The sequence below is a fragment of the Cervus canadensis genome, chromosome 2, assembly GCF_019320065.1.
Source record: "Cervus canadensis isolate Bull #8, Minnesota chromosome 2, ASM1932006v1, whole genome shotgun sequence".
Lineage (NCBI taxonomy): Eukaryota > Metazoa > Chordata > Mammalia > Artiodactyla > Cervidae > Cervus > Cervus canadensis.
Window position 1 is genome coordinate 24,680,542 of NC_057387.1, and position 20,867 is coordinate 24,701,408.

Genomic DNA, 20,867 nt, shown 5'->3' on the forward strand with positions numbered 1-20,867 from the left:
CAAGCCTGGCAACCGTGACAGCGACAGCCCAACTCGGAATGTCACAGGGCTCAGCCGTGTATGTTATACAACATGCAGGCGGGGCTTGGACGCCGTCCAGTCACTCGATAGCAAGTGGTTTCCGCGTCCAGGTTCTAAATTCAGATTAACTTGAATTGGAATCTCCATTCACCACCTAACTATCTGTGAGGCCCTGGGCAAGTAACTTAACCAACCCTCCATAAATCTCCGTTTCTTCACCTGTATGGTGGAACTAAAAATGAAACAGCTTTGTAGGGTTATATAAGTATTAAATAAGAAAATGGAAAACTAGCAGTGCAGTGCCTGATGTAAAGTGTTTGGTAAATATTACTTATCAATAAATAACTGATAAATAACTTGTTATTTATCAATAAACATTTTTGGAGCTTGTACTAACCTGCTAGGTTGTGGGGAAAAGATTACTTCCTACACGCAGTATTTCTCTGCCTTGCCCCTTCTGTCCCTGTCTGATACAAGTGTGGTTCTCACTGTCTACCAGGATAGAGCTCTCAAATATATGCCTTCCCTGGGGAGAGGAAGGTCCTCTGGAACACTAAGGAAATAGAATATCAGTATGAATGCTTGTAGGGAAAGCCACAGTGACTATTATTGTACATGAAATCAGGATGGATGGTCTAATTCTTTTTTTCTTTTACTTTTCGTTTTTGAGGGTATAAATTTGGTTAAGTGCTTATGTGTACTGACAATGAATTTCTACGTATGTGTACCCCCAAATAACTGCCACCCAGATCAAGATATAGAACATCTCCAGCTTCCTCATGCCCCTTCCCATTCAGTGTCCCACAAAGGTAACCACTCTCTGATCTCTGTCACCAATATTTGAACTTGATTTGGATGAGTTACATAGTTATGTGCACTTTTGTGTCTGGCTTCTTTCACTCAACAGTGTCTGTGAAACTCATCTATGTTGCCTGTAACAATGGTTCATTCTTTCCCATTGCTGTGTATTATTTCATTATGTAAATATTCAATAGTTTATGTACATATTCTACTGGTGGATGTTTGAGTTCCATCAAAGTTTTTACCTATCATGAATGAACCTGCTGCAAACCTTTCTTTTTCTTACAGCTTTAATGAGGTATACAAAAATTGTATATATTTAAAGTATACTACATGTTGTTTTGATATACATGTACACTGTGAAGCTAGTTAACAGCCAAACTAATTAACTTATCCATCGTTTCACATAGTTACTTTGTGTGTGTGTGTGTTTAAGTATAGGGGGAGGTGAGAATGATTAAGATCAAATTTCAAGTATATAGTACAGGATTATTAACTATAGTTGCTGTGGTGTTCATTAATTCCCCCAAACTTATTTTGAACCTCTTTACCCTCTCACCTACAAACATTCTTATATATGTCTTTTACAGGACATAACATCCATTTATGTTGGGTTTACACTCAGTGATTGGAACTGCAGGATCATATGAGGCTTTAAGTATATTGCCAAACATTTTTCTAAAATGACTTAACAATTTATATTCACATTTAGACCTATGATTCATCTTGAATTAATGTTTTATGTAGTCTGGAATCAAGATTTATTTTTCCCATATGGATATCCAATTAGTCCAGCACTGCTGTCCAGTAGTTTTGTTGAATGGTTGAATGAATGGATAATTATTGAATGAAAAATTCAATTAAGAAAACAAAGTGACCAGTTACTTAAAGTATAGAATGCCCAGAAAAATGCAGGATACATGATCACAATAAGATGAATGCCAATTGTTATATTACATTGGCCCTAGAACGATTTTTACTTTTTTGATACTGTCATGCATACCATTAGCACAAGTAACCTCAGAAATTCCAACCTAGAATTTGATCTAGCCTGATTTGGTTATACCTTTGCTTAGATCAAATTTTGTTCCACTCCCGGACCCTTAGTCGATTTTGTGGTAGGAAGGAGGGAAGAGCTGGAAGAGAAATTCCTTATTTGTGTGTGTGTATATATTTTTCTTTGAGCCCCCTTTTTTTACTGGAGCATTACTTGACTTTTATAGAATTTTATTTCCATTTTCAAAATTTGTTTTGTTTTTGAAAATACAGCTCCTCCTGGAGCTGAAGGAGTCTTCAGAAGTCACCAGGTACCACCCGTTGGACACAGAACCAGATATTGAAACTGTCGTTCCAAGACTCCTTCTTGCCAAATCAAAATGGTTTAAACACCTTTGCTTTCTAAGCAGCTCACTGATCTGTACCTAGAAAAGTTGAGAAAAGGAAAGAAAAAAGAGGAAATAGACTTTAAAATGCAGGTGTGACTCAACTGTGGCCATGACACTGGAAAAGTTGCATGTCTCAATAAGATTTAATTTAAATACTTAAGGAAGCAAAGAGATTCTATCATTAATCCTCTTTTTTAAGGCAAGAAAAACCTTTTGCATAGTGACCAGTTACCCTCACTTAGCAGTTTTCTGAAGTCTTGTGTATTTGTATTACTTTATCCCAAGATGGATCACCTTAATAAGCATTTATTAAAATGCCCTTGTCTAAATATCTTATCTTAAAAGGATTCTTAAGTAAAGCTTTTATTGATGTAAAGAGAAGCACATAGAGAAGCACACAGATCGTAAGAACACAGCTCAATGAGCTTTCACAAGCTGAACAAGCCTATCACTAGCACACAGATCAAGAAACTCAGGAGCACCATAGCACTAACAGACCTGTTTTAAAACCACTACAATGGCATTGTCTACATCCTTGCAAGTCTCTGGTGGAGCCAAGGCATGACAACTTTCCACTTCCCACCTGGAACCCTCACCAGTAAACCCGTCTCTTCTCAGGCTTCTTTAGGCCAATATTTTTCTTGGATATTGCAGAATGAGTGCTAGGTTAGATTAGAAGGTGTGAGTTTAATCGGGAGCAAAACACAGGAGGAAAGGACCTAGAATGTCAGATCTCATGGGGCGAGGAGGAGAGGACGGCTGCATCTTTGGGCATGGCTATGACAGCAGCCTAAAGTACAGCATGGCAGGGAAACGCTGGGGCATGGAGGCAGCATGAAGCAAGAGAGGGGACCAGAAAGGGGAATGGGGTGATGGTGGCACTGCCAGAGAAATGAGCATGCCAAATATGAGCACAGCTGACCTCATCTCTCTGAGCTAGTGTCTCTAGACACCCTTCCTGCTCAACACCCTAAAGGAATCACTGGAGAAAGGAAGTAAGATGTATCCAGAGGGCTAGTATCTCTTTCAAATGGCTTAACCCCTCTGAGTCTCAGCTCCCTAATCCCAAAATGGGAAAGATAACAAACTTCCCGGCTTCATGGAGGTCTCTGTGTGTGCTGATCAAGTGAGGTAGTGAATGCATGTGACAGCAGTTGCCCTGTTCACAAAATTGATCTCTTTGCCAACCCTGGACTCTTTTCTCCCTTTATTTAGAAGAGCTTGGCAAGCAAGTTGGATAAGAGCAGAGGACGGTAAAATCTCAATGCCTTGCTGTGACTGCCTTTACTTCTAGGGCTCCAGATCTCTTATCTAAGGATTAATGTTTTCAAATCTCCCTTCAGGGAAAAGGGATTCCATCAAAGTGTAAATTGTTAACTGACCATATCTGTTCTGAACCTACCTTGCATTTAGGCCCCAGATGTCTGTCTCGCCAGCTGCCATAACACCTGAACCTCCCAGGGCAGGAGTCTGTGTCTCTTGAGGAAGAGGCTCTTGCCATTCTGGTGCAGCTTGCCAGAGGAAGAAGATGCCCACCTGCTAATACTGTCTGCCTCACCTCCCAGGGGATCTCAAACATTGTCCTCCAGCCCACATATTAGTCTAGATTTTTAGTTGCAAGCAATCACAAGTGACTCTGGACGATTTGAGGAAAATGAAATTAATTTTTAAGATTTTGGGGAGCCCACAGAATCAGCAGGATGGCTAGAGAACTTGGCTGATTGGCTGTGCTACCAGGAACAAGGCTTAAAAATCATACTGTAGGGAAGTAAAAATCATACTGTGGGTCCAGGGAAGATGCCATGATGTCACCGTAGATATAGTCAATGCATGTTGCTGCTGCTGCCTCTGGAAATGTTGTAATTTTCACTCTGAACACTGCTGCCACCCACTGATGGATGGAATCTTTGTGTCCCATAGCTAGTTTCTGATCCCAAATCTGGGTGAGGGCAGCTGATCGGCAAAGCCAAGATCATGTGCCCAAGCCCTAGTCGCAAAGAAGGCTCAAAACCTTCTGATTACTTGATGTTTTCAGCTTTAGCTCTGAGAAGTGGGCTTTCCCTCTTCCGGTAGGGAATTCTCCAGACAGAGGAAGGAGGTTCAGATGCTGGATGGCCAGAACATGTGCCTCTTCCTCCCAGCCTTTACATCCATCTCTTGTGAGCATGGCTTGAATGAGTAAGCATCCTCTGGTCCATCTAGCTCTGCGACACAGATCCAGATAAATCTGTGAAGTTCACAAGTTGGAGGACCAGGAAATGGATTATTGGGAAGCTTTTGGGATGGAGGTGATCCAGCTGACCCCACCTTGCTGATACTCTCTGCTCTTAGTCCAGTGATACTTTTCCTCTTCAAACTCCTTAAAATAGAACCTGAGTGGATGATGTTCATTAAAAGAAAGAAAGAAAGGAGGGAAAGGAGGAAAGAGAAAGAAGGAAAGAAAGAAAATAGAAGAGGGAGGGAGGAAAGGAAGGAAGGAAGGAGACTTTAACACATCTCCCACCCTTCCCTAAGTCTCAGATTTCTTCCCTAGCTCTGCATTGCTTTAACCACTGCTCTGGGCCTCAGTTTCCCCATATGTTAACAAACAAACAAACAAAAGGAACCCAGTTTGGCTCACGCCCAGCACCTCCAGCTCCAGCCTCATCATGAAGGAGGTGAAGAGTGTGTGGCGCGGCTGCCCAGCACACCATGGGGTTGGCTGTGTATAATGACAGTGTCCCAGAGTTGGCGCTTGTGTAACAGGCGGATATACTGAGAGGGTACGACTGTTTGCTCAGCAGCTGAGAAGTCTATAATTAGACTGTCACAGCATCAGCAAAAGTACAGGATCAATGTAATCAGAGAAGAAATGGAAAAGAACACGGCATCAGTCAAAGTCTCCAGTGGGTCCCCGTGGTTTCCGGAGCACTAATCGCCCAGGCGGTTCAATGTCCCACTTGTGGGTTTCCTCCTGGTGATGACCAGGTTGGTTTGGGCATGACTGCCTCTCACCACCACAAAGCTCTCCTCCTCTTCTCCCTTCTCCCTTCTCCCCTTCTCCCTTCCTCTGCTCACTGAGTCTTAGGGATGAGAGTTCGAAGGAGGCAGAAACTCTGCCCCAAACTCAGTGTCTGAGGTACCTTTATTCCTTGTGAGGTGTATGTGTGTGGGAATGGAGGACAGCCAACTACAGAATGCAGATGCCTCAGCCCCATCTTGGCCCTATTGGGTAAGTGCCTTAGAATCTGCATTTAGCACATCCTCAGATGATTCTATGGGCTTCCCTGGTGGCTCAGATGGTAAAAAATCTGCCTGCAATGCAGGAGACTCCAGTTTAATCCCTGGGTCAGGAAGATCCCCTGGAGAAGGGAATGGTTACCCGCTCTAGTGTACTTGCCTGGAGAATTCCGTGGACAGAGGAGCCTGAAGGGCTCCAGTCTATGAGGTCGCAAAGAGTCAGACGTGACAGAGCACACACACACGCGCACACACACACACACACACACAGATGGTTCTATGTGTGTTGAATCTTGTAGGCTACCAGGCTGAGTCATGCCCCCTGCCCCATGACAGCCCTGCCGTCTTGCTTCTCCTCTGCACCTGGCGTGGTTATAACACCATCAGGGTGGCAGCAAGATTCAGGGCAGCCAAGGTTGAGGCCAAAGAATGATAATGGGCCTCTTATTTTCTTTTTAATCACATTAAGAATTCCAAGCTGCAGACATGTTTATCTCAATAATCCTCATGACATCTGATCTAGGGGGCAATGGCCAGTGTCTTTAGTTTCTTTCCATCAGAGTGGATCAGGGCTCAGCTCTGTCCCTGAAGAATCTGGACCTGATGGCTTCTGGTCTCCCCTGACTGAGCCCAGCCCTCCTAGATAGAAACCACTGGATCTCATAAATCTGTGAATCTTCGTTTTTCATGCAGATTTTTTACTATAAATAATGCATGTTGCCTTGTATAAAAATCAGAAAGTGCAGAGAAGCAAAAGAAAGAAGGAAATCATGGCTAGTCCCACAGCAACAATTCTGTGAATACTCTAGTGTTTATCTTTTCACACTAGTGTGTGTACGCACACACTCTCACACACGTGTGCTGTCTCTGCTTCACTCAGGTTCCCAGAGAAAACAGATGGCACACTCGATCATGGTTCTTGAGGAGAGCTTGATGAAGGGACCATTTACCCTGTCACGGGTGAGGTCCAGGGAAATCTTAACAAGGGGTGGGGGCCTGAAGACTAGCAACAAGCAATGAGCCATTTCCACACGACGCCTGAAGGGATGATAAGAGGGAGGTAGCCAGGACCTAGGACAGCTAGGAGAGAGACCCCGGACAGGAGCTGTACCCGCTGGTTGAAGAGCAGTCTGCTCCCAGCAGGCAGGGAGCCAGAGGAAAACCACCTGACTGCTCTCCTCATGCCCTCCACCCTCCCGCCTGAGCCGCCCTGTGTCCCGACTCAACCAGAAGGCAGGTGAGTGTAGTTACCAGAAGGCAGCACCCCCTCTACCCCGTGGTGCAGAGCGGAGAGTTATTGATAGAAGAGTGGCCGGAGGGTCTGGATGGGCAAACGGAGACTGTCCAACACACTTTCATAAGTGCACTTATGAGCTTGATGATTGGTTTTGAATTTCCACAATTCCAGATCTAGGAAATGCAGTGTTCTGAGTTAATTCTCTCTTTGACCACAGCCGAAGAGTGAACTGTTGGGACTTTGCTGATGGTCCAGTGGTTAGGACTCCACGCTTTCACTGCAGTGGGCACAGGTTTGATCCCTGGTCAGGGAACTAAGATCCCACATGCCATACAGCCAAAAAAAAAAAGAAAGAAAGAGAGAGAAAATTTCTTAAACAGAATAAAAATACAGTATATTAACTTAAAATTATATGGGAAAAGTGACAAATTAAAAAAAAAGTTAACTGTTGCTTTGTGGTGTCACTCTCAATACAGTGAGTTAGGAGCCTGGCCACTGGCTCTGACTCCTCTATGTCTCATTTGAAGCAGAGTCAGTTATTGACCTCTGCAGCCAGGGTGGCCTCCTCCATGATGTAAGACCGAGTACTGGAGACTAAGGTGGACTTTGAGCAGGCTGGCCCCCAGGAACCCAGATGCTCAGTATCATAAGCCAGGCAGCGGGACAAGTCCCATGGGGATAGCACAACCCTCTACACTAACAATAGCCAGAGGGTGATAAAAGCTAATGTTTTCAGCCAATAGAAACTAATATTTGTTAATAATAGGTAACGTTTACTATATGCTAGTCTGTTCTAAAGTGCTTTATAGGTATTTGTATTATTTAATTTTCCCAGCAGCCCTAAAAGGCAGGTCATATTATTAGCCCAATTATTGAGCTGAAGAAACAAGTCTGGAAAAGTTAATGAACTTACAGAGAAATTGAGGCATGGACAGCTTAAAGGGTGAAGCCAGAGGGTGAACCCAGGCAGTCTGGTTCAAAAAACCCGCCCTCTCAAAATCGATGTTCTATTTCAGTGAGCCTGGCACCAAAATGATGTTGATGATGATATTAAGTCATCATTTGCCTTTTGAACTCCCATCATCTCATGAATGCCTAGGGAAGCTTCCAGAAGCTGCATGACATGATGACATCACTCAGGCTATTGGGATGTTCTTTGTTTTAAAACTTTCTCAGTTTGAGTTTCTGACACAATCGATACCCATAGACAGAACTCACATAAACAAGCTCCTCCATGTCTTTAGGTGGGTCCTGCAGGGTCCTTTCAAGGAGTCTTGAGACCAAAAACTTGAGAACTACTGCAGTACTGTTTACCTGTGGGGTTCAGAAGAGGGCATCCCATTGCATCATGATCAAATTTATTATCGCTAGTTTCCTTGCCTAGCTCACATGACAGTGTAAGATAGATTCTATGTTAGAAAATGATAGAACCTGAAAGTTCCCAGAGAGGTCAACAGTCCATTTTCTTGGTTTGGGAAGATGGCTCCAGCTGGGCTGTGAGCTTCACTGCCCCTGGTTGCCTTGGGGGCTTGCTGATAACAGAGAGTGCCCTGCTGGTATTAACCAGGACCCCTGGGCCAAGTCCAGATCAGGTCAGGGTTTGACATTCTCCAGGGGAATTGAGAACATCTGGTTTTAAGACCACACCAGTAGTATTTGTCATCTCATTTGTGAACAAGAGTGGAAGTTTAAGGCTTTGTGATTTTTCAGTTCAATTCAGTTCACTTCAGTCGCTCAGTCATGTCCAACTCTTTGCATCCCTATGGACTGCAGCACACCAGGCATCCCTGTCCATCACCAACTCCCAGAGCTTGCTCAAACTCATGTCCTTCAGGTCAGTGATGCCATCCAACCATCTCATCCTCAGTTGTCCCCTTCTCCTCCTGCCTTCAATCTTTCCCAGCATGAGGGTCTTTTCCAATGAGTCTTCAGTATAAGAGTATAATTCTAATTATCAGTCAAGATTTATAAAACATAACTGCAAGGTAGCCTAGTTTTTTTCAGTCTATGAAATGAGGAGTACATAATAATAATTGATTTTTAATTAGTTGTTTTTGTTGTTTGGTCACTAAGTTGTGTTCAACTCTTCTGTAACCCCACCAGGTTCCTCTGTCCATGGGATTTCCCAGGCAAGAATATTAAAGAGGGTTGTCATTTCCCTCTCCAGTGGATCTTCCCCACCCAGGGATTGAACCTGCGTCTTCTGCATTTGCAGGCGGGTTCTTTACCACTAAGCCACCAAGGAAGCCCTTTTAATTAGTAGATAATGGAAATTATAGCAAATGAAGTTTAACCAATCATGGGGAAAGACTAGAATCTAACACTAGGGATGGCATAAACTAATTGATGTTCCTTACTTAAAAGTGAAGAGATGATAGAAAAATGTGTATAGTAGGAATTCTGCACTGGTGCCAAGCATCCACTTCCCCTTTCCCAGCTGGGAAGCTGCCGTGTTGTTTGGGTTGAATTGATGTGGACATCCCAGTGTCCTGATGATGGACCTATGGCCATCAATGTAATCCTACCCCTTGCCCTTGATGAGTCAGGGATGAGAAGTTATCTCAAGCTCATGTTCACCAAGCCACAAATTCTCATCTCTTTTTGAACAGGATGATGTGCAGATGAGTCCTGGAATCTTGTTGCCATGTAGCTGCCATGAAAGAAGCCAATGTGTGAAGAGTTTATATGCCAGAAAGAGCGGGGCCAAAGACCCAAGGACTAGCAGCCAGAAGACCACACTGCCACCGAGCTCTTCTCTTCCAGAAGCCCGTGATTGATTCCCTGTGTTTTACCCAATTTAATTATTTTCTGATACTCAGCAAACAAAGCATCTGATATAATTAAATAACCTTTTTTTCCAACTTAAATACTGTCAGGTAGAAAAAGTAGGACTATCATGTTGACCAGTATCAGATCTGACAATTTAAGGACCATCAATCCTGATTTTCTATCACTTTCATTCAAGCCCACCTTCTAAACCTTCCAGTGTCCCAAAGTGCCCTGGCCCCATCTTCCACATAAGCATTTCCTATTTCAGTCTTTCTTTCCAAATAAGACACTCCTTCCCTCTTTTATTGTGTAGTGACCAAGTATCAGATACTTAAGTCTCAACATTCAAAGCTTATCAAGTGCAATGGAACACGGGGGCCTAGAAGGACAGCACCACCTGTGTCATAGCATCATTTGAGCTGAATTCTCTGCAACAGGACGAATGTGGCAGGGCAAGGGGCAGACTCATCTGACAGTTGAAAGGCAGGGGGCAGGGAGGGGGCTCCCGGTCCAGACTTGCTAGCTTCAAGCTCTGCCTTCTGTCCTTCTGGGAGAATATTTGACCTTGCTAAGTAGTCTCAGCTTCCTTATCTCAAGATAACAAAGGTGGTGATAATAAGAGGAACTCTCACCTCTAGATGTATCATGGATTAAATGAGATAATGGATGTACTGTGCCTTTGTGTGTTAACCAGGAATTTTTCCCAAAATGTCAGTTAGACACAATCTAAGAGACTTCCCCCTCCCTGGGACTCAGGCTCCTCTCCTAGCGAAGGAGGAGGGATGTCCAGGGTACCCTCCAGCTCAACATGTTGCCCTTGGCAGAGACAGGAGCCAAGGGTTTTCTGGTTGAGCAGCAAGGGGCCCGAAGCAGATGGCTCTCCTGCAGGGAAGTACCCCCTTTGCCCTCAGAAATGACACATGGGCCATCCGTCAGGTGACCTCCTGGGCCTCTGGAAAGACACCGATGTTTGTTTGGCTTTGGTTTTAAGTGTAAAGGCTACGGCAGAAAAACAGGGCCATCCATGCTGATCCTCATGTCCACAGCACTTCAACAGCAGGAGCAAGCATGCAGAGAGCATAGGTTCAAAGGTCTAAAATACTGTGTCGTTCATTCTAAAATACTCTCATGTCATTCATCCATGAATAAGGACACCCTTTCTGTCGCTCAGAGGCACTGTGTGCATTACAGAAGATAAGCCATGCGAGGTGGGAAAAAGCCTGTCACACTTTGGTGCTTTGGTGTCAACGCTCTCCCTCCTTCCTTCTGGAGCCCAAGGCTACCAGCTGCCACTTCAAAGGGGAAGAGAGCTGGAAAGTGCACCCACTGGGGGTTCTGCCAAATAAGCCCTCTAAGCTTTGGGTGGAGAGTTGCTGGGGTCGTGTGGAGGCAGGCATCTCACTGAGACTCCCACCAGGGAAGAGCTGAGTCTGGGTCCTCACGGCGCCCAGGATCCAGTGTGGGAACGAACAGATGAAGGTGGCGTCTGGGACTCACGTTCCTCGTTGCCCTCTCAGCAGTATATTAATGATTCTGTTAGCTCGTGAGACTGGCGACTTTCTTTTGGCTCAACTGGTAAAGAATCTGCCTGCAACACAGGAGACCTGGGTTCAATCCCTGGGTTGGGAAGATCTCCTGGAGAAGGGAAAGGCTACCCACTCCAGTATTCTGGCCTAGAGAATTCCATGGACTGTATGGTCCATAGGGTCGCAAAGAGTCGGACACGACTGAGCGACTTTCACTCCCCCTCCATAAATCCCCATCTCCTATGCTATTTAAAATTCAAACTCCCAAAGACGGACATGTACACACTGCTATATTTAAAACAGATAACCAACAAGGACCTGCTCTATAGCACAGGGAACTCTGCTCAATGTTATGTGGCAGCCTAGATGGGAGGGGAGTTTGGGGGAGAATTAGCTACATGTGTATGTATGACTGAGTCCCTTTGCTGTTCACCAGAAACTATCACATTATTGATCAGCTATACCCCGATACAAGATAAAAAGTTTTAAAAAAATAAAATGCAGACTCCCAGAGGGAGAGCCTGAGGGGGAGACTGGCATCAGCAGTCACCATGTGAGCACCTTCCCTCTGGTGGCCTCCCTGGACCAGGCGCTCTCAGTCGAGGTCACAGGGATGGGATCATAGGCACAGGTGATCTAGGGACAGCAGAGGGGGGCCAAGAGCCTGAGGGTACACAGCTGCAGGGCTGCAGGGATGGCAGAGTGACAGCTGTCACCAACGTGGGTGCCTTCCCAGGGCTGCTCCCTCCCTCCTTCCTCCTTGTCTCATTTTGGGACAACTTCACTCCAGGCCAAAGAGCCTTTCCTGTCATCCCCAGAGCTAAAGGGATCATGTTGTGAGAGCCTGGAAGCCATCATAGACTGTCTCCCAAAGGGCTTGTTTTTGTATGAGTAATCACAGACCTGCTGCTTGCAGACTACGATGGTGATGATTTAGTCGCTAAGTTGTGTCCGACTCTTCCTGACCCTATGAACTGTAGCCCACCAGGCTCCTCTGTCCATGGAATTCTCCAGGCAAGAATACTGGAGTGGGTTGCCATTCCTTTCTCCAGGGGATATTCCCAACTCAGGGATCGAACCTGGGTCTCCTGCATTGCAGGCAGATTCTTTATCGACTGAGTCACCAGGGAGATCCGTTTGCAAACTATACCAATCTGTTGGCCCTGATCTGTACACAGTGGTAAACCGGAAGATGAGATGCTGCTGTGGGGTGAGATGAGATGAGAAGATGAGATGCCTGGCCTGTGGGGTGCAGGTTTCCTGCCCCAGTGTTTAGAAGTCTGTTTCTGAGCAGTTCACAGTCATGCACACATGGTGAGGTGATCCCTCTCCCTTGTTCTTGCAGCTGGGGCTGGGGCAGCCTATATAACTGAGAGGCACAGCAGTAAGGGATGACCTGGCCTAACTGCATGGCAGAAAATGCTGTGGTCATTCTAATGAGCCAGCATGGAGAACCTACGACTGGGGACAAGCCTGCGCCTGTGAGGAGGGGGTGGCCACATAACAAGGTGGGATAGGGAAGAGCTGTGTCTCTCAGGCTGGAAACAGCTGAGCTTCAGGGAGATAGCCCATCCCTGGCATCCAGACCTCAGTGCCCTAGAGAGGGCATCCCATCTGTGGGCATCTACTTGGCTCCTTCAATTAGGAAACTGTTAATCAAACTTCGAGACCTACTGTTAGAACCCCTCAGGGTATTGTTAAGAAGGCACACTCCTGTGTTCCAATCCCGAGGTTCCTATACTATAGGTCTGAGATGCGACCCAGAGGTCTTCAGTCTTGACAAACACCCCCAGTAGGTCTGATCCAGATGACCATGGACCACAACTAAAAAACCTGGTCTAGGCACTTTCCTGGTGATCCAATGGTTAAAAAAATCTGCCTTCCAATGCAGGGGACATATGTTCAGCCCCTGGTCAGGGAACTAAGATCCCACGTGCTGCAGGGCAGCTAAGTCTACACACCACAATTACCGAGCCCACTCACTTTGTGAGCTACAATGAAGAGCCCATGCACAGTCGAAAATAAATAAATATCTAAAAGGAAAGAAAGCTGGTCTAAGAGAAAGGTTTGGGTGTCAGGTAGGCTTGGATTCATAGTTTGGCTCTGCCGCTTGCTTGCTGCGTGGCCTTTGGTGAGCTCTTTCATCTCTGTGCCTCACTTTCCTCTTCTGAGAAATGGGAACAATCATGTCAACCTCACTGAAGCAGTAGGGAGAATAAATAAAGTGAGGTGCTGCTCTCAAATTCTGGGGAGAGTGGGAAAGGATGATAGAGCCTGACTGCAAGCTCACTTGCAGAGCTGTACTTGTCACGGGACACGTTGCTGGAATGAATGGTAATTCTAATGTCCTGAAGAAATGCCAGCCTTCATTGATAAACAAGGCAATCCTAACACACTGTCACCGCAGGTACAATCACAGCCTCCTCTTTCCTCTGTCAGTCAGCCAAGCCTTCCATCTAGAAGCCCAGGGCTCCACTGCCTAGTCCAAGGTCTACCCTGCGACCCCCAAACAGACCACCTGTCAGCGGGGAGCCTGTCCTCTGTGCTGACCTCCCAACTCTACAGCCACTTTGAGTACTCAAGTCTTGGACTTCTGGTTTTTTAGGTAGTATTCCAAGAACGAGTATCCAGGTTTTGGAGAAATAGGATATTCTGTGTGGTCAAATACCTGGGCACCTTGAGAGATGGTACGAGTCAGTTTTTTTGGCTGATTTTATATACGTTAATATGTAAGAATAGTTACTTTATACAGACTTCGCTGACAAAGGTCCATGTGGTCAAAGCTATAGTGCTTTCAGTAGTCATGTACAAGTGTGAGAGCTGGGCCATAAAGAAGGCTGAGCATGGAAGAACTGATGCTTTCGAACTGTGGTGTTGGGGAAGACTCTTGAGAGTCCCTTGGACTGCAAGGAGATCAAACCAGTTAAACTTAAAGGAAATCAACCTTGACTGGAAGGATAGTTGCTGAAGCTTAAGCTCCAATACTTTGGCCACTTGATGCAAAGAGCTGACTCATTGGAAAAGACCCTAATGCTGGGAAAGATTGAAGGCAGGAGGAGCAGGGGGTGACAGAGGATGAGATGTTTAGATAGCATCACTGATTCAGTGGACATGAATTTGAGCAAACTCTGGGAGATAGTGGAGGACAGAGGAGCCTGGTGTTCTGGCAGTCCATGGGGTCACAAAGAATCAGACATGACTTAGTGACTAAACAACAACAAAAACAACTATATATAGAGTATCTGGCAACTCCGAAACTCCTCTAAACAAATTGAATGTTCAAGTTAGAAAGTTAGATTAGAAAGTTACATTAAAATCTTCCAAAGTGCTGTTGTTCTTGTTAGGAATAATGATTATCATTGTATCGGAGAATCCTGAAATGGCATTTCTAATCATTAGAATTCAGGGTAAGCCAGCTTCTACCTCATTAAGCCTAAAGCCCCGGCAGACATCCAAGAATTATATCAACCCCAGACAAACTAGCTGAGGACCCAGGTGGGGAGGTTTCAGAGACCTGGGTTCCATTCTTGGCTCTCACTTTGCTGTGTGACCTTGGACAAGTGTCTCTGAGCCTTGGGGGCTCCCATCCACACACCGAGGGGGTTATTCCTCAGTCTCATACTTTCTAACCTAGAGTCTGTGTATCTGAGTGAGCTGACCTTTGTGTTACTGTAGAATGACGCTTGGTCTTGGTTCTAGTTTAACAGGCCAGAGGGCAGTTAGACTCCATCCTTGCTGCCAATGATCCAATACAAAATACATTTCTATTTGTTTTGCACTGAACCAATTCCCCAGGGCAGCCATCCAGGCGGAGCAGAGTTGGTGGTAATGGAGAAAGCCCAAGATGAGGACGTAGTTTCCAGCACTAAGGCCATTAGCCAAGTCTTCCTGATGCCAGGATGGTGAGAGGAAGAGTGGACCTCTCCTCCAGGCACCCACTCATGGAGCCTGACCTGTTGCCTTTGGCCACTGTGCCGACAGAGTCCTGTGTCTCTGGCATTGTGTAGAGGGGACACAGCTCTGAGGGGGTGGCTGAGCAACCACAGGTCTGTGCCACCCACCACACTCATGCCCTATGGAGCACATCCAGGAGAGCAAGGCCAGCTTCTTCACGGCCATCATTTCCAAGATGGCACTTGGCAATGTCCGTCAGAGGGTGAGGGCTCAGTCTGGCCTGTCCCTTCATCTGGCCAGTGTTCCATGGGCCCTTGGTCACAGGGGAGGCTCTGTAGACTGCTGGGAGGAGGCAAGGCAGATTACAGAGCTTTGGAGCAAAGCTGGCCCACCCTTTCTGCTGAATTTGCCTCTTCTCCACACTCATCCTTGTGCCTGGTTATTCCTGGCTGGGTCTGGCCGTGAGCTGTGAAGCAGTAGCAGCTGAGAAGGAGGAGAGGCTGCCGGGGTCGGTGCTAGCGATATTCTGAACAGTAGGTCACAGTTATTTAACACACCGGGAGCCGTACCAAGAGCTGTTTCCTAGAGGTAGGATCTTTTGTTTCACATGGAAAAACTGACGTGGGAGACTAAATGATATGTCAAAGCCACAGGGCTAGTCAGCTGGGAAAAAAGATTTGAATTCAGGCATCCAGCTCCAGCTCTGGCCTCTACTGAAGAGCAGCACCTTTCTCGAATTTTCGAGGGCGGACGGCCTCCAGACACCTCCTGGGCAGCTCTGGGCACACTTTCTTTCAATCCCTTTTTTTGGAGCTTAATACCATGGACAAGGGGAAAGCAGACCTCTCCTTGAGAAGTTCTCATCATTTGTGCCTTTGTTCCTCTGTCAGAAGCTGCAGGCAGGGGGCACAACCTCTGCCCTCCTAGTCCCAGCTTTATAAATGCTCCTCAGGCCACCATCTGGGGGAACTGTTAGAAAGATCAACACCTCACACCCACCTCACAGCTTCTAAACCATAAGCAGGCAGAGCGCCTCTTTGGGGAACAGAGCACAAGCGTCAAGGTGGAAAGACCAGGGCTTACGTGCTATCCAGCCAGCTCCATAACCCTCTGAACCTTTGTTTCCTCTGAAAATATGGATAGTGATGACTGCAGCCTACCTACTGCAGCTTTATTTTAGGGGTGAAATGGGATGTGACAGCTTCTTCATGAACTTTAATAACCAGCTCACCTTGACTGAACCTTCAAACTAAGGACTCGACAATGAATGCTGTGTTCATTTTGTTTAGATGCACAGAAGGAAGTACAGAGAAGTTCAGGGATGGCCAGGAACCTGATGCTTAGAAGCCGTAGGCCCAGGCTTGCTCTTGGCTCTGAGTCAGAGCTGTTGCCTCCCTCCCCAAGCTCCAGTGTCCCACATATGCAATGCAATGGTGATTCGGGACCACTGGGAAGTGAGCCCGGTGTTCCAGAAAACAGGGTGGAGTGGAGATGCTGTGTAGATATGTGAGAGCCATTCCAATCAAAAGCAAGCCTGAAAAACATCTCCTGCTGATAGAATCTGCCACTTCAGTCACTGGGTGTGTCTGTGTTACTGCTCTGCCTGCAGACAGAGACACCTGGTGACTAGCGTCTTCGGCCAACCCCAAGTCCACACTCTGGGCAGTGCTTCACCCACTGCTTCCATCACCCCTTTTGTCAGAAGCACTGCCAAAGAGAAGGGGGACACTGGGTCAGAAGGACATCCCCTCTGTCACCTCTGCCGCCCAGCTCCTCATTGCTGAGTCCAATGCACCCCCAGCAGGCTTCTGCACCCCAGTCTTCCAGCCTCACTGGCCTGAGGGGCAGCCTTCATTGCCTCCGCCCCCACTGAGGGGCTTAGCAACCTTCCCGAGAACCCAGACACAGGTGTTTGTACTCTCTTGGGAAGCCTGGTCTGTAGCTGAGCTCTTCCGCCTGAATCTGCAAGGACCAGTCCTTCTAGGTCCCAGTGTGTGCAACGAACATGTTATAATTTTATAATAATGTTAGTTACAAAGGAATTGTTGCTGTTTTCCAGAGGACTAAGTCCACATGGGCACTGTGCTGTGCCCTTCGCTTACATTTTCTTAGGGAATCGTCCCAACTAGGAGATTCTTATTCCCATGGGATGGGTCAGGAAACTGAGGTGCAGAGGTCAGAAGTGATCAGTCAAGTTCAGCAAACTAGTAAATGACAGAGACAGGGAGCATGCCGGGCTGTTGGGCACCCAGGCCACACTGGCATGGCCACCACCCTTGCTCCTGGTCAGACCATCTGCCTGCATCCAGACTCTGTCACTCCTCTGCCCTCCTAGAGATCAGAATATGGGACCCATGCAGAGACTCCAGGACCTGCAGGTCCCATTTTCTCGGACTTGGCTCCTTCTGTAGTCCCCCAGGCCTCTGTACCATCCATTCGTCCAGGCTCTGGCCAGCTCTTAGCCAAGCCCAGCATCTTTCCAGAGCCTCCCATCCTGTCTTCAGGCTTCCAGGTTTCTTATGCTTCAATCCATTCTCCGGTGGCTGCCTCCTCCTGAATTACGCACACCCCTTCCTCTGTGTGATGAATTTAGACAGCATATTAAAAAGCAGAGACATTACTTTGCCGACAAAGGTCCATATAGTCAAAGCTATGGTTTTTCCAGTAGTCATGTATGGATGTGAGAGTTGGACCATAAAGAAGGCTGAGCAGAGAAATGATGCTTTTGAACTGTGGTGTTGGAGAAGACTCTTGAGAGTCCCTTGGACTGCAAGGAGATCCAACCAGTCCATCCTAAAGGAGATCAGTCCTGAATATTCATTGGAAGGATTGATGCTGAAGCTAAAGCTCCAATATTTTGGCCACCTGATGCGAACAGCCGACTCATTAGAAAAGACCCTGATGCTAGGAAAGATCGAAGGCAGGAGGAGAAGGGGATGACAGAGGATGAGATGGTTGGATGGCATCACCAACTCAATGGACATGAGTCTGAGAAAGCTCCGGGAGGTGGTGAAAGACAGGGAAGCCTAGTGTGCTGCAGTCCGTGGGGCTGTAGAGAGTTGGACATGACTGAGTGACTGAACAACGATAACAACAGCTTCCTCAGCACGATGCTCCAGCCTCAGGCACAGGGGACAGAGTCAGGCCTAGACTTCGGGCCTGGCATCTGAAGCCTTACAGTTTGACCTGAACTCCCTTCAGCCTGTCTCCCTCCCCGCCCCTGCTGCCTTCAGTCCGACCATGCCTGCCTTTCCCTGCTCCTCACTGGGTACCTACAATTTCTCCTTCCAGTCACGTCAAAGCACAAGATCACTCACTTAGCCACTCAAGAATACTCATTGAGCATCTACACATGCTAGCATCATTCAGCCACTGTGGAGACCAAAATCCCAGCTCCTGTTGCATGGAGCTAATAGATATGCCAAGGAGACAGAGTTAGGTGTCTTTGAGGAGCTGAGAAGTCAGGGTTGTGGTACAAGGTGGGCTGGAGGCCTCTTGGCAAGTTTGACAGCAGCCACACGGAGGTGGCTCCAGTCAGCAGAGTGAAGCAGAGCTGAGAGACCCCACAAGGGATGGCAGTGACTGGAAGCCACAAAGCACTAGACAGCAGGAGCGATCAGAAGCACAGGAGATAGAGAGGAGAGAAGGATGGAGGGCAGGAGCCAGGGAAGCAGCAGCAGCCGAGAAAGGCCGAGTTGCAAGGATGTTGAAGACACAGGAGCAGGAAGAGATGCTGCAGCGTCTGAGAGACCAGAAGCCACAGGGCTGAGTGGGGAGGAGCCCGGAGGCAGTACTCCACAAGCCCTGCCGAGCCAGCCAGAGCTTCATTCCTGCTCACAGACTCTGCCAGCGACGCAGGAGGTTGCCCAAGCATGCGTCTGGCCCTTGCACCCCAAGAGCACCAAACGCAGGCCAAAGCTGCCAGGAGCTGGCTACGGAGGCGGCTTCTTCAAGGCCTTCTGTGACGATTACCCAGAGTAACCACACTAGACCAAGATTCTGCCCGGAAAGTCTTCAGTGCAAGGAGCATTGGGTGGTAAATTGCAGGATTGGAGAGCACAGAAAGCCACAGGAAAATTCCCGTCAGGGCCAGGAGCAGACACAAGGGGAGAGAGGCCATGAATGGCTCCCTAGCTGGGAGGGGATACAAGCAGCCGAAGCTCAGCTAGATGGTATGGAGGAAAATAAAAAACTGATGGAACAAATGCCTGGAATCCCCGAGTGGAAAGGCTGGCAAGGAGGAAGGGAACTATGTGACCAGATGTTTGCTTTGCCTCCCGGATGGCAAGCACTAGAGATGGAAAGTTTTCCCGGACCAGTGAGGTCAGAATCTCTGAGCAGTCCCTCTTCCAAAAAGCAAGATGGCGGTGTGGGCCAGACCCTGGGGACCCCTCAGGAAGGACGCAGGGGCCAGAGGGCAGGCAGCTCGGTCGAGACCTCAGCCCTCTCTGTCTTTGGTCCCCTCTGAGAAAAACCACTTCTGGACCGGAGGGAATGTGGCAACACACCATCTGCTCCCCAAGTTTACAGACCTGGCTCTGGAAGGAAGACCCACGGGAAGAGAACGGCATCCAACCGGAGGCCGGGAAATGTTTCCGTTGGTCTGCGGCGGGGGCTGGCGTTGGCATAAGTGAGGGCAAACAAAACGGGAGCCAACGCAGGCAGCTTCTTGGGCTTTCTAACGAGAACGATCCAGAGACCAAAGCCAGGAGCAAGGGAGGAGCCCGCAGGGTGGGGTGGGGGCGAGACGACCCTGTGGGAAAGCTGGCCAGCTCCAGGGACCTGCTGAGTAGTGCAGGGTCTTATGGAAATAAAGGGCAGACTCTGCTGAGGTTTCCTTGTGTTTCGTGTGTGTGTGTGTGTGTGTGTGTGTGTACATATGCATGCGTGGGCACACACCTGCGTGTGCGTGTGTTTTGTCACTTCAATCCCCTCCTTGACCTCAGCCTCCAAGACTTGGCACCTCTCCTCTCAGTAGGTGGTGGGACATCTCCTTAGAGACCCTTCCCTCCTCCCCCTCCTCCACTTCCTCTTCCTTGTTCTCTGCCTTCTTTCTTTTCCCCCAGCTTTATTGAATGTAATTGACATACAGCACTGTATGGGCTTCCCTGAAGGCTCAAAGAGTAAAGAATCTGCCTGCAATGTGGGAGACCTGGGTCTGATCCCTGGGTCGGGACGATCCCCTGGAGAAGGAAATGGCAACCCACTTCAATATTCTTGCCTTGGAGAATCCCATGAACAGAGGAGACTGTGGGCTACAGTCCATGGGGTTTCAGAGTCAGACACGACTGAGCAACTAACACAGCACTGTATAAGTTTAAGGGGTGTAACAATGATTTGACTTACATGGATCATGAGACCATTGCTACAATAGGTATAGTAAACATCCATCATCTCATACGAGACAACACTTGAAGAAATAGAAAAAAAAAAATGTAGTTGGTCCTTGTGATAACTCTTAGAATGTATTCTCTAACAACTTTCATTTCAAACATATAGCAGTGTTATTATCCTTATTGTGTTATGCTTCGCATCCCTAGTATTTATTTACCTTATAACTGGAAGTTTGTACCTTTGACCACCTTCATTTTATTCCCCTCCCCCTGTTCCCCCCACTCCTGCCTTTGGTAGCCACAAATCTCATCTTTTTTTTCTGTGAGTTTGTTTGTTTTAGGAGTATATTGACCTACAACACTATGTTAATTCCTGGTGTACAACATAGTGATTTGATATTACTATACATTTCAAAATTATCACCACCATAAGTCTAGTTACAATACATCAGCATACAAAGATATTACAGAATAATTGAGTATATTACCCACGCAGTACATTTCATCCCTGTGACTCCCTTATTTTGTAACTGAAAGTCTTTACCTCTTAATCTCCTCACCTATTTCTCTCCTTTTCCCCACACCCCTCTCCCCTCTCACAACTATCTGTTTTTCTCTGTATCTATGAGTCTGTTTCTGTTTGGTTATGTTTATTTAAGAAAGCTGAGAGCCGAAGAATTGA